The following is a 14,954-nucleotide window of genomic DNA, read 5'->3' as shown; positions in this document are numbered from 1 at the left end:
ATGTAAAATATTTAAAATTAGTAGCTGCCTTTTAAGAGTAGATTTTTTATCTTATCATATCCATATTCTATCTTTTTTCTTTTTAGGGTAGATTCAATAATCTACCTTTTATTCTATCATTTCTATATCTTTTTTTTCAGAGTAGATTCAATAATCTACCTCTTATTTATAACCTCTTTTTTTTTCAAACAAGAATCCTGAATCTAATTTCCTTTGTTTAACTTTTTACCTGACCATTAACAATTAACAACTTGTAACCAACCATTCTAAACAATGACAATTATCAATAACCCATTGAATGACCAAAAACCACCTGCCTTACCCCTTGGGAATGTGAGCATCATGTTCTTAAAATTACTTCCTGTTATCTTGGGGGGCAGTGAAAGCATCTTTAGGGGAACTTGAAAAGAAAAATTTTGGGTTAATTGTCAAGTCCTGGGAGAGATAGCTGTATCATCTGTCCAGTCTCTGCATAATGCCAAAGTTCAGGACTTGTCTCAAGTCCTTGCTCAAGTAGTCTGTGAGGCTGCATCATCTCAGCTAGCCATCTTGAAATTGTCCTGAGCAGATTGAAGAACAAAGTCAGTCTTTGGGTGATGTTGTCAGCTTAGTGGTATTATCATCGTCCTGTTGGAGTCATCATTGTGAGGCCCCATCATCTTTTTGGAGACTTCAAATTTGCTTTTAGGCATGGTAATGGTTCCCTGCAGAAAACTGATAGAGACTTAAACACAAAAAACATGTAGAGGCAGCTGGGATCTCCTGCTCCCCTAAGCTTTCTTTCCCTTGAATCTTGCCCTTCATTACTCCCACTGTTGTCCAGGTTGTTCATGTAGATCTCATCCATTTCTCTGTCATTGGGTGATCCTTGTGTTATTCCTAGGGTCCTGTTTTCTAGGTAGCCTCCCTGGAGTTATGTAGCAGTCTAGTCATCTTTGTTTTATATCTAGTATCATACTATGAGTGAGTACATATCACGTTCGTCCTTCTGGGTCTGGGTTACCTCACTCAGGATGATTTTTTCTAGATCCATCCATTTGCCTGCAAACCTCATGATGTCATTGTTTTTCTCTACTGAGTAGTGCTTCATTGTGTATATGTACCATATTTTCTTTATCCATTCTTCAGTTGAAGGGCATCTAGGTTGTTTCCAGGTTCTGGCTATTACAAACAATGCTGATATGAACATTGCTCAGCAAATGCCCTTGTGGTGATAAATGATGACTACATGAGGACAGGAATAGACAGAGTGCTGGAGAGGTCCCCAGAAATCCACAATGATACATCCTCTGTAGACTGCTGGCAATGGTCGAGAGAAAGCCTGATCTAACCTAGTCTGGTGATCAGATGGCCAAACACCCTAACAGTCGTGCTGGAACTCTCATCCAATAACTGATGGAAGTGGATGCAGAGATCCTCAGCCAGGCCCCAGGTGGAGCTCCAGGAGTCCAACTGTTGAGAAAGAGGAGGGACTGTAAGAGTGTGAATTGTTGAGACCAAGATTGGAAAAGCACAGGAACAAATAGCCAAACGAATGGAAGCACATGAATTATGAACCAAAGGCTGTGGAGCCCCCAGCTGGATCAGGCCCTCTGGATAAGTGAGACAAGTGAATAGCTTGAACTGTTTGGGAGGCATCCAGTCTGTGGGACCAGGACCTGTCCTTAGTGCATGAGCTGGCTGTTTGGAACCTTGGGCTTACACAGGGACACTTTGTTCAGCCTGGAAGGAGGGGACTGGACCTGCCTGTACTGAATCCACCAGGTTTAAATGAATCCCCAGGGGAGTCTTGTCCCTGGAGGACATGGGAATGGAGGGGAGGGGCTGGGGGGAAGGAGGGTGTGGGGGCGGGAGGGGGGAGGACAGGGGAACCCATGGCTGATGTGTGAAATTAAAACACAAATAGAATAAATTTAAAAAAGGGAAAACCTGCAGAGGCATCTGGATGAAGCCTTTTTCTAGAATTAGTATTAGCACATTTGTTTCTACAAAATCTTAATTTCTCTGCTGACTTTCTCAGTCGTGTTGCTGGCTCTCTTGTTCAGGTCTTGAACTATCATCTTTACTTTTTTCACCTGTTCATTTGAATACTCTTTGGTGTCATCTTATCAAGTAGCCTTGTCTTGAGGGCTCAATTCTAAGCACCATTCAGAGAGGAGAAAAACAGCTGTAACATCAACAAAACCAGATCAAAACAGATACAGAAATATAAGTAAAATCTATTAAAGCCAATCACTATGCAACTAATAACCACAGAAATATAAGTATAAATGAATAAAATCAAGGAAGGTTGAAGAAAAAAATAAAGGATAAACCAAATTAAATTAAAAAAGATGAAAGGAAAAAGGAGAAGAATGTAAAGAAGAAAAGAAAAAGCAATATATAATCTCTTCATGAAACAAAAATATTGGCTAACTGCAAGAATAGAAATAAACAGTAAAAAGACTTTAAAAAGTTTAGAATATAAGAAGTCAGTAAAATATCAATAAAAATGTTGAAAAGAAAAAAATCTCTATAAGATGACAAAGAATTGGAGTGTCTTCTTTATTGTTTCTATAACTTTGGAATCTTCCAGGTGGAGGGGATGGTGGTTTTTTTTTTTCTTGTTGTTTTAAGAGCAGCATTCAGAAATTGAAGATCATCTTCTGCCTTTAAGGAGATGTCTGTTGGGGGGCTAGCTGATAATCAAAGGTCCACAAGGAAATTCTTTGAGTGCTGTTCTTAATTTTCTTCTTCCTTCTTAGCTGAGCAGCGTTCTTTTCTTCCCAGTCCCTCCCCTCCCTTTCCTCTTCTCCCTCTTTCTTCTCCTCTCCCTCATCCCTCCCTCCTCCCCCTTTATTCCTATTTCTTTTTCTTCCTTTTTTTCTCCTTACACCATGGTCTCAGTCACTATAGTCTAGGTTTGTCTCTGCAGTGAAGATGTTCTTTCTTTCCACATCTTCCCTATCATAAATGTTTATTGCTGATCTTTCACTCAGTTATTCATGACTTTGTTTTCATTGCATTCTAAAGTAAAATCTGGAAGAGTTTGTCTTCCCTGTCTGCCTTAGAGAAGGACTAGAACATGGTGTTTTGTAAAACTGCATTTTTTCCAGTCTCACTCAAAAAGGAATCCAAATCTGTTTGAATGTTTGCTAATAAAAGTGGAAACTAGAGAAGCCAGAAATATACACTGGAAAAAAGACAGCATCTTCCACAAATGGTACTGGGCAAAATGGATGGCTATAGAAGAATCCAAATACGTATCACCCTGCACAAAATTCAATTACAAATGGATCAGAGATCAATATAAAGCCAGATACACCAAACTTGATAGAAGAGAAAGTGGGGAATAGCTTTGAACTTCCTGGCACAGGAGAAGACTTTCTGAGTAGAACACCAATGGGGTAGGCACTGAGATCAATAATCAATAAATGGGACATCATGAAACTGAGAAGCTTCTTCTTGGCAAAAGAAATTTTGAATGACAAAGCAGCAGTTTACAAAATCAGAAATTTACAAACTACACATCTGATAGATGGCCAATATCTAAAATATATAAAGGACTCAAACTAGATATCAAGAAACAACCTAATTTTAAAATGGGGTCAGATTTAAACAAAGAATTCTCAGTAGAGGAATCATAGGTGACTGAAAAACACTTCGAGAAATGTTCAAAATCCTTAGCCATCAGGGAAATTCAAACCAAACTACTTGGAGATTTCAGTATATCCCTGTCAGAATGGCTAAGATAAATAAAACAGGTAACAGTTCATGCTGGCAAGGATGTAGAGTAAGGGGAACACTCCTCCATTGCTAATAAAAGTGCAAATTTATACAGCCATTATGCAAATCTATGTGATTGTTTCTCAGGAAAACTGGAATCAATCTACCTTAAGATCCAGCTATTCCAGCTGTACTGGGTGGTTTTGAGTGTCAACCCGGCACAAGCTAGAGTCATTATAGGAAGGAGCCTCAGCTGAGGAAAGGCCTTCTTGAGACACAGCTGTAAGACATTTTCTTATTTAATGATAATGGAGGAGGGCCCAGTTTATGATGGGTGGTGCCATCGCTGGGCAGGTGGTCCTGGGTTCTATAAGATGCTGAGCAAGCCAGAGAAAGCAAGCCACTAAGCAGCTCCCCTCCATGGTCTCTGCATCAGCTCCAGCCTCCAGGATCCTGACCTGTTTGAGTTCCTATTCTGAATTCCTTCAGTAATGAACAGAAATGCTGAAGTGTAAGCATAACAAACGTTTCCTCCCCAACTTGCCTTTTGGTAATGGTATTTTGTTAACAATAGAAACCCTACCTAACACACCAGTCTTAGGCATATACCCAAAAGACGCTTCGTCCTACCACAAGGACGCTTGCTCAACCATGTTCAGTGTTGCTCTATTCATAATAGCCAGAAACTAGAAACAACTTAGACGTACCTCAACAGAAGAATGAGGTAAAGAAAATGTGGCATGTTTACACAATGGACTATTACTCAACCATTTAAAAGTTGAAATCCTGAAATTCACAGGTAAATGGATGGAATTGGAAAAAAAAATCATCCCAAGTGAAGTACCTGAGACCCAGAAAGATACATGGCATGTATTCATCTACATGTATAGCTATATGACAGCTATAGCTGTCAAGTCAGTTACAACCAGGTTACAATCTATAGAACTACAGAGGTCAGATATAGAGTAAGAGACTAAATTGGGACAGGTTTAACTCCCTAGAAAAGGAAAATAGAACAGATAGTTATGGATAGATGGGGGTGTCTGGAATAGAAGGGGAAAGTGGGGAAGGGAAGAAAGGCTAAGTGAGGCAATACAAGCAAAGGCAGCTAAAATTAAGAGCCATTTGAGGGGTAGTGTGGAAATCTAATACAGTAGAAGCTCCCATATATATGTAGGGGTAATCTAAATGAAATTGCCAAATAATGCAAGAGACAAAGCACCTATTGACTATCTTTGTCATCAAATGAAGCTTCCTGTACTAGAATTTGGTTCCATCTAATTGAGCTGTTGGCCAAAGAAGCCCAATGGGAACACCCAAACAACCCAGATTGTTGCCAAGACTATAGGTTGCTTTCAAAAAATGGCAAGGCCCTATTACTAAAGAACACACACAACTCATTGACTTTGGAGAAGTTGAGCTGGTACCTACCTATATAGAGCTTTCACCCCTATGTTCTAGTGTCTTTGGTATGAGCACATATCTTCAGGCTACCAAAAGAGAAATGTAAACACCAACTAAGTCACAAACTCTTTGATTTACAATGGTGTCTTGCCTGCAAGATAGGCTAATGCAATGGTGGCACAAATCTTGTGAGAATAACCAACTGATATCTGATTTGATTTAAGGCTCAATCCATGAGATAGAATCTAAACCTGACATTGGTTGACCAAGAACCTGAGACTATATAGTCTGGGGAGCTAAAGTGAAACCAAATGCTGCTATTCTTAAAAATAAAACAAAACAAAATGAATGAACAAAAAACCGTAGCAATAAAATGATTCCTAATGATACTTTGCTATACTCACAGATCAGTGCCTTATTTAGCCATCAACAGAGAAACTTCCTCCTACAGCAGATGGGAAAATATGCAGAGACCCACAGCCAGACATTATGCAGAAAGTGAGAGACCTTGGAGTGCTCAGTTCTAAACAGAATGTCTCTATCAAATTCTTCCTCTCAGGGCTCAGGGAACCCTGTAGTTAAAGCCAGAGGGGATGCAGGACATAAAAAAAGACTATATTAATATGATCATCACACATATGAACTCACAGGGCCAGAGGCAGCCTGCATAGGGCCTGCATGGATCTGCACCAGAAAAGCACACGAAAAGTGGACATATGCCTTCATCCCTAAGCCAAAAGAGATCTCCAACTGATAACCACTTGTAAGCGAAACTTTAGTTTCCTCCAAGGGAGTCTCACTAGGGAAACAAACTACTCTTAAGAGCAGGCTGCATGCCCAGCAGAAGACTCTAACAGAAAATTAACCCAGTGGAATATTTGGAGGGTTTTTTTTTTTTCCTCTCATATTGTAATGTCAGGATCTTTCCTTTTCCATTTTAAATTTTCTTTCTTTTTTTTAAACATTAAGATATTTATATTATATTCACTAGATATATAAAAGGCATACACAGTTCTTTTTTTTAAACACAATTTGTTAATATTACTCCAAACCAAAATCTGTGCTATACTAGAGCTTGTTCACACTTTAGTTAGCATTTTATGTAAAGGGCTGTTGGAAAAAAAAAATCACACTTTTTCAAATCCTTCAGTCTTAAAAGGAAGCATTCTTATTCCACTTCCAAAACAAAAGAGACATAAATTGGACTTGAAGGAACCAAGTTGTGTTGTATCATCCAACTTTTTATATGTATTTTATTCTTTCTTTTTACCCCATGAGTCCTTTGTGTGTCTGTTACGGTTTCCAGGTTAATTGTTTTACAGGACTTCTGAATATGCAAATGAGTGGCCTCTGCATTGATATCTGTCTCTTGTGCCTTCCCTTGGGCTCTTTTCCTTCTGTTTGTTTTGTCCTATTCTAAGGTGTTTGTTTTTGTTTTATCTTATATTATTATCTCTTCTGAGCCTGTTGGTTTTCTTTTTTTTTTAATGCCTGTTATATTTTATTTTTATTATTCTATTTGTGTTTTAATTTTACACATTGGCCATGGGTTCCCCTGTCTTCTCCCCTCCCGCCCCCACCCCTACCTTTCCCCTAGCCCCTCCCCTCCAGTCCCATCTCCTCCAGGGACAAGACTCCCCTGGGGATTCATTTAAACCTGGTGGATTCAGTACAGGCAGGTCCAGTCCCCTCCTTCCAGGCTGAGCATGTGTCCCTGTGTAAGTCCAAGGTTCCAAACAGCCAGCTCATGCACTAAGGACAGGTCTGGGTCCCACTGCCTGGATGCCTCCCAAACAGTTCAAGCTATTCAATTGTCTCACTTATCCAGAGGGCCTGATTCAGCTGGGGCTCCACAGCCATTGGTTCATAATTCATGTGCTTCCATTCGTTTGGCTATTTGTCCCTGTGCTTTTTCCAATCTTGGGCTCAACAATTCACGCCCTTACAGTCCCTCCTCTTTCTCGACAATTGGACACCTGGAGCTCCACTTGGGGCCTGGATGAGGATCTCTGCATCCACTTCCATCAGTTATTGGATGAGAGTTCCAGCACGACTGTTAGGGTGTTTGGCCATCTGATCACCAGACTAGATCAGATCAGGCTTTCTCTCGACCATTGCCAGCAGTCTACAGTGGATGTATCATTGTGGATTTCTGGGGACCTCTCCAGCACTCTGCCTATTCCTGTTCTCATGTGATCTTCATTTATCATGGTCTGTTATTCCTTGTTCTCCCTTTCTGTTCTTGATCCAGCTGGGATCTCCTGCTCCCCTAAGCTTTCTTTCCCTTGAACCTTGCCCTTCATTACTCTAATAAGAGATAGAAATGGGGTAGGTCTGGATGAGAGGGGAGGTTGGGAGGACCTGGGAGAAGTAGAGAAAAGGGAACTGGTAATCAGGATATTTATGTGAGAAAAAAAAATCTGTTTTCAATAAAAGGGAAAAAATGAAGAAGAAAATGGAGGGAAAGTAGAAATCAGTATTTTAGGTGTATCTGCCATCAATATTGTTTTCACTGGGGTTTCCTTGATTACTGTGAACACTTTTCCCATATGTTTCATTTGTCATTTACGTATCTCATTTTGAATTCCATTTCTGATCATCTCTACATTGTTATTTTATGAACTATCCATATATTAAGGCATGATCCTTCAATCTCCTGTATTTTAAACATTAATGTCGTATATGTTTTAGTTTTGTTATGTTTATTTTGCCATATAGAAAATTATAAATGTATATTATCTAGTTTTTATCATTGCTGTGATCATATACCTGACAAAAAGCAAACTGCAGGTGTGTTTTTCTTTACAGTATGAGGGATTAGTTCACTACCTTGGGAAGGCATGATGTGGCGGGGGATGGCTTTGGACTGTGATAGCTGGAGGATGAGGTTGCTGGCTCCCATCTGGAAGGATCAGGAAGCAGAGAAAGGGCAATGCTATTCTTCCATAACTTCTATCCTGTTCAGCGCTATGGAGGAGTGACATGCACATTTGATGAGTCCTCCCAACTTGGTTGGACCTCTATGAACACTTTAACAGGCATACCTGGTGGTGTCTGTCTTAGGTGGTTCTCAGTCAGCCATGTTGTCAAGGAAGATTAACCATGACAGCATTCGAGTCTTTCAATTTTGAGCTTTGAAAAAGCACCTGTCAGGGGCTGAAGAAGTGGTTCCACAGATGAGAAGAGAGAATATTTACTGCTCTTGCTGAGGACTTAGGCTCAGTTCTTAGCTCCCATGTCATATAGCTCCCAGTTGCCTCTAACTCCAGATCCAGGAGGATCTGTCACCTCTGGCCTCTGGCAGCACCTGCACTCACATGCATACACACACACACACACACACACACACACACACACACACACACACACCTAGAAACAATACAAATAAATCTTTTTCAAAAGTTAAAATGCTTCTATTGGGTCTTATTTTCTATTTTTAACACACTGGAATGACAGGGGCAGGGGAGAGATTTATAATCCTGTAATTCAGGGAGTTAACCAGCTTTGCAATGTTACTGAATATAGTGATCAGATACAATGATACCTCATCTCCTTGCTTAGAAAACTCCTCTAGGTAGTTAGAGGACATGAAGATATATAAGCTTACACTGGCTGTGGAAGACGTCTTCTGGGTATAGTCATTGACAAACTCCACTTTTCCATGTAGTAATCATTTGTGGCCCAGAGTCAGAGACCAACTCTTTCAGCTACTTTACCCAATGCAGAAATGCTTCCAATAATGGTTCTATATTCCCTTGACATGTGTCGTGAGGGACCATTCTTCCTCCTGGAGTCTTTCCTGGAAGGTCCATGCTAAGCCTGGCCTTGTCCTTGGGAGCTAGGTAGGCTGGATAGGTCTACAGGGACAGTATCAACTGTGAGTCACACTGAGACTCATGAGTACTAGAAGGAGCACCTCAGTACTCCTCTTTTCCTCCTGCCATGATGTTGAGACTCATTACTCATCTAGTTTCCTAGACTTGCCCTTTTTTCTTTTGCAGGCATCCAGCCTTGGGCAAATGGTTCTGCATTAGAGTGAGAGGAACAGGAGGTGTTAAAGTCCTTTCCCTGTCTGCACAACAGGTGCTCCTCCATCTTCTGCCATGTTTCACATTCTTAACCATTACTTCAGCTTCTTGGAATCCATCAAGATGATAGCCTGAGACCATTTCTTTCCTTCACTCTCCCTTGTGTGGAGTATGCTTGCTCGTCTGACTTACAGAACTTCACCACTTTCATTCCTTGGACTTTGGGAAGGTCCTGCCTTTTGCTTTTAATGCCAACAGTTTTCAATCTGGATTTTGGAGGTAAAAGTTTTGGTTTGGGACCTTGGCTTCGTTATCTATTTATATTTGTACTTAGACCTAGCTAGTCTAGAGCCTACTAGTGAGACTTATCAGGGTAGCTGGGGGCAGTAAGATAGGACGAGGGTGAAGTGGGGTGAGTAGAACTTGGTAGGCCTGATCTCTATGGGAAGTAGACTCTTCTCAGAGTTGGGTCTGATGATGGCAGAGCCAGTAAGTAGTGGAGGCATCATTTACAATTATTTGACAATGGAAAAAGTAGCTTTGCCTGAGTTGGTCTTGTCTAACAGAGTTGAAGGCTCTGAGTTAGTCATATGCCCCTTCTAAGAAGATGGCATGGGGGAGAAAGGTCAAGTTTGTCTAGTGTGTGTAGCCCAGAGTACTGTTGGCATTCTTTCATTCCATTACAGCATCAGCCTCATGAAGAAGGTCCTATTTTTTGTGTTCATTTGATAGGGAAAAGACAGTGACTTAGGTGAAATAATTTTTACTATTGTTTGAAAGTGTCAAGTATCCTCACAAAGGGTCAAGCACCAAAGTCTTGACTTTTAGCCTTTTGGTGCTACAGAGAAGTGGTGGAGCCTTTAGGAGGTGAGGTCCAGTGGAAGGACACTAGATTTCTGAGTGTGCCTGGAAGAGGATGCTGGGCTCCCTGCCTCTTCCTTTCTCCTTTTTCTTTTGGCCACTGTGACATGAGTAGCTCCATACCTATGATGACGTAGGTCCACACCTACTAGACTAATACAAGTCTAGGCCTAAGCAACAGAGCCAGTAGCTAGACAATGAAACCTTATGGTAATGTGAGCCAAATAAACGTTTCCTCAAAGTCATCTCTAGAGCTTTGTTGGTGATTTTCTGAGGCAGGAACCCCTGGCCACAGTATTCATATGCCACTGAACTGGGTAGGGTATGAATACCAGGAGTCTAACCTTTCTCCTAACCTCTGTGCCAGGTCTCCTGAGGCCCAGTTTTTCTCAGGTCTGTAGCGTGACACAGCTCAACACAGCATAATTATCTGGGGACCTCATGGAACAGCAGCTTCCTGGAGACCTGTGTTATGTTCCTCATTTTCCTCCTGCTCTCTGCTAGCCTGTTTAAAGCATGCCTAAAACATTTCATCTGCAAGAGCAAATTTCTTCTAGAAACAGGTTTCTGTCAGGTTTGGTGTTACCATCCTCAAACTCAGGAATTGAAAATCCAAAACCAAAACCAGACCTGAGCCCCTTCTTAGTGATCTTCTCAAAGATGCTGTGACTGTGTGTTCATGGTGGTCCAGCTGGTTTGCTTAGGATAATTATCTTCTTGTAGAAATAAGAGAAAATTAATCATCCTGGCTGTTTCTCTTTGATTCTCTAGTGTCCTGGCATGCCAATGCTTGAGCAAACATAACCCACGCAGTGAGTAATACTGGGCGGAGGAATGGTATTTCCACTGCTTGAGGTTGGGGGAATATTACTGAAACATAAGAGCCAGCCCTCTGTAAATGAATACATAAATACTAAATAAATCAATAAAGCAGCCTTCCTCTTCCCCAAATCTCAATTCTTTACTTAAAGTGCTGATTGTCTCTCTTCCAGTGGGGACAGTACTATAGGTAGAGTTGTGTCCCCCAGGCCCAGTGATCCTCTGGCTTTTGTTTTGCTTTTCATAATTTTTCTCAGGATGCATTGTGTAGATGAATGTGATTGACATACAGGTGATGGATAGGTAGGCAGATACACTATAGAAAGATAGACATGCAGGTAGGTGATAAGTAGATAGATGATAAACTGGCAGGTATATACATACATAGATTAGGAGCACCAAGACTGGGGGATGTTTGACCTGAGGCATCAGGAACTGTCATTGAGCTGGTGAAGCATGGAAAAGGCACTAGAGAGTTCTGTTGAGGAGAAACAAAACCAGTGTGTATAGGGGAGAGTCTTGGTACAGACACTTTCAACACGAAAGCCAAATGCCACAGGGACATTTGAACATGTGTTCACACATGATGTGTGTACACATGCACATGTGTACACACTTTCTGATGTATGGTTGTCCCATTCTTTTCCACAGAAAGTCGCAGAGCATAAGACTGTTTCCCCATGTGCTGTAGGAGCCCTGGGTCAGAGGGCAATTGACCTAGATAGAGCTATCTTTTCATAAAGGTTGCACTTTTCTTTCTTTAAATACAAATGTAACTGAACCCAGATTTTATCCTGCGCACCTGAGGAGGGGTAGAGCATAGGCTAGAACCCTTATTTGGGGGGAGGGGGGAAAGGTCCTATTATATAGTACTGGCTAACCTGTAACTTGTACAATTAAAAAGAACAGTAACTCTACATTCTACCTCTATCAGATTGTCAAAGACTGAAAACATTGTTTGCATGTATAACTTGTGAAATGTGGGTCTGCTTCATTAGCTTCTCTGCAGGACACATGGTCACTATACATCAAAACTTTCTTTTTTTGTTTTATATTATTTTATTTTGTTAAAATAAAAAACAGCCCACATTCAGAGGGCCTCGTTTGGTCCCATGCAGGTTCCCCAGCTGTCAGTCCAGAGTCTATGAGCTTCCACTAGCTCGGGTCAGCTGTCTATAGGGTTTCCCCCATCATGATCTTGAGCCCCCTTGCTCATATGATCCCTCCTCTCTCTCTTCAGCTGTTCTTCAGGAACTGGGCGTGGTGCTTGGCTGTGGATTACTGCATCTGCTTCCATCAGTTCCTGAATGTAGACATCAAAACTTTCAATATTCATATCCTTTGATTAAGGTTACTCCTGTTTCAGAAACGAATTTTCAGAAGAAAACCAGAAAGACAGTGGAAGACATATTTCTCAGTTTCTCACACAAACTTTTTAAATAAGAATGGAAAGTAGGAAATGAGATACATGTCCACTAATAAGCTAATAAGAAAGTGTTTTAATTAATTAAGTACTCTTCAGATGTGGTAAGCACTCAGGAACTATTTAAAAGGAGTCCATAGTTCCATATTTATTGACACGGAAAGGAATTTATGATAGAGTGCTAAGTGAAAAGAAAATTACAGTGCTGTGTATTTAGTGTTCCACTTAGATGTTGTATTTATATGTACACAGAAGATGGGCTTATGTGTGATGGCCTGTGGAATCACGGCTTAAAGAGGGATGGCTACTTTACACTGGATTTGTTTGCTTAAAGTTTTTATAGAGAGTGATGTCATGTTTTATAATCAGTCAAAACAATAACAACAAAGAAGAAATAAGGGACCTAGACAGCATTTAAACAAAAGTTTTAATTTTATTGCTTCTACAAATTCTCTGACTTGTAGTTTGACCACTGGAGACTCTCAACTTTGGATAGGCTTGGGCGTTACAGACAACTGGAGAAAACGGATGATAAACAGGATGATCACGTAATATGATATGTGTTCATACATATGGTGTATGTGTACATGGTATGTATATATATATATGTGTGGTATGTACGTGTTTGAGGTGTGTATGTGGTGTCTGTACATTGTATGAGTGTATGTGCATATGGTATACATGTGCATTTTGTATATATGAATATGTGTGGTGTTTGTGTTTAGTGTGGTAAGTATATATGTATGGATGTGTGTGTGTGCATGCATGTGTTACATGTGTGTATATGTGCACATGATATATGTGAGTGCATATACATGGCTGGCATGTGTATAGGTGTGTGGTGTGTGGTATATATGTATATGCATGTATGCACATGGTATATGTATGTGTGGTGTGGTTTGCTTGTGTACACATATGGTATGTGTGTATGTATATGGTGTGTCTTCATGAGTATACACATTGTACATGTATGCATGTGTAGTATGGTATGTGTGTGAGTAGCATGTATGTGTATGTGTGGCATGTATGCACATGATATGTGTGTGTTTATATGTGGTATGGTATGCATGTGTGATCATAGTATGTATATGTATATGTATATGTATGTGTATATGTATATATGTGGTATGTGAGCATGTGTATCCATGTGGTATGTGTGCCTGATGTGTATGTGTATATGTTGTATGTGTGTGATGTATGTGTGTGAATGTGGTACATGTTTGTGAGGGAAGTTTATGTGTGTGTGCAGGTTATCTGTGTGTAGTGAGTGCGTGCATATATGTGTGTATGCGTATGTGTGTGTATTGGTGCGATGTGTATATGGAGTGTGTGTATGAGTGTTTGTGGTGAGTGTGTATATATGTGTGCAGGTGTATTGTGATTTATGTATGTGTGTGGTTCGTTTGTGTACTGGTGTGACGTGTGTGTGGAGTATGTATGTGTATGTTTGTGTGTGGGTGTATGTGAGGTATGTTTATGTGCATGTGATGTGTGGGGTGTGTGTGTGTTTTAGAAAACTATTTCAGTGACTGACAAGTGGTGTGATTCTTTCACCTCTCACACAGTCGGGTCTTGCAGGAAGTCCTATTACAGAATCGTTTTATCCTGGGATTGTAGCTGTCTCCATCCACTCATAACTAAGTCTTCCTCACGCCTTTCAGTCCCTCCACTGGCATGGGGAGCAGAAAGCCAATCAAAAACCTGCAGTTGGAGGAGACTTCTGGATTTCATGTACTGTTTTCAGGGCCTATTATGAAAATTATAGAGTCAAGATAAGAAAAGTCTAGATTTTTAAACCAGGAAAACAAAAGACAGCGGGTGTCTATAATGAAACACCCATGAAGAAGGACTAATTTTTTGTGTCCCGTGAAGTCCTAAGGTTCTACTTCCTGGTAAGGTCGGCACTTGTGTGCTGGGAAACACACCCTGCTATACCCTAGGAAGGCTGCTTGTTTTCTGTCTTACCACTCCCTGGGGACAGAAGCTATTTAGTACAAAAGCTAAGCAACCTGGGTGGCCTTGGGATTCTCCCATTAGAAGCTTTCATAATTCTATTTTTGCGTATCTATGGGCACACATTCTGCCCCTAGTAACCTCATTAGTGACTGCCAGCTCCTCAAAATGTCACTTTCTGAACTGAAAGAAGGGTTTTATTGTTTTTGGACTCCCCCCTCCCCAACAGGGTCTCGCTGTGCAGTCCAGGCTGGGTTTGAACTCACAGTCCCTCTAGCTCAGGCTCTCTGCTGTTGGGATGACAGCTATAAACCACCATGCCCAGCTGCCCCTTGTTGTCTACAGCTGGACTGATGGAGAACTGTTAATGATACAAGCTCCAGCGTCAAGAGGAAGACACAGACACTGATGTTAACGGAATCAAACACTTTGGTGGCTTGGACTTATCTTCACCACCATTGGCATCTTTCTTGAGGCTGTTACACTGTGCACATACAAGCTCCTTTACATGAATTTATGATGTTTGTTTTTTTTTAATGAACCACTTCTGTTATTAAAGCTTTAAAAAAATCTTCATGAGGCTTTACTTCAGGTTTTTGTTGTTGTTGCTGTTGTTGTTTTTAGATAAGAGGCCAAGAACCCGGAAGCACTCAGCCCAGACTCTGTCCCACTGGGACAGTTTTCAATAGATCTCCAGACACTGAGAGAGGGAGAATCAGTCCTCCCCAGGCATGAGCCCCCTGGATGGTGTTCCAATATCA

The sequence above is a fragment of the Onychomys torridus genome, chromosome 6, assembly GCF_903995425.1.
Source record: "Onychomys torridus chromosome 6, mOncTor1.1, whole genome shotgun sequence".
Classification (NCBI taxonomy): domain Eukaryota; kingdom Metazoa; phylum Chordata; class Mammalia; order Rodentia; family Cricetidae; genus Onychomys; species Onychomys torridus.
Note: the sequence above shows the minus strand (reverse complement) of the source record.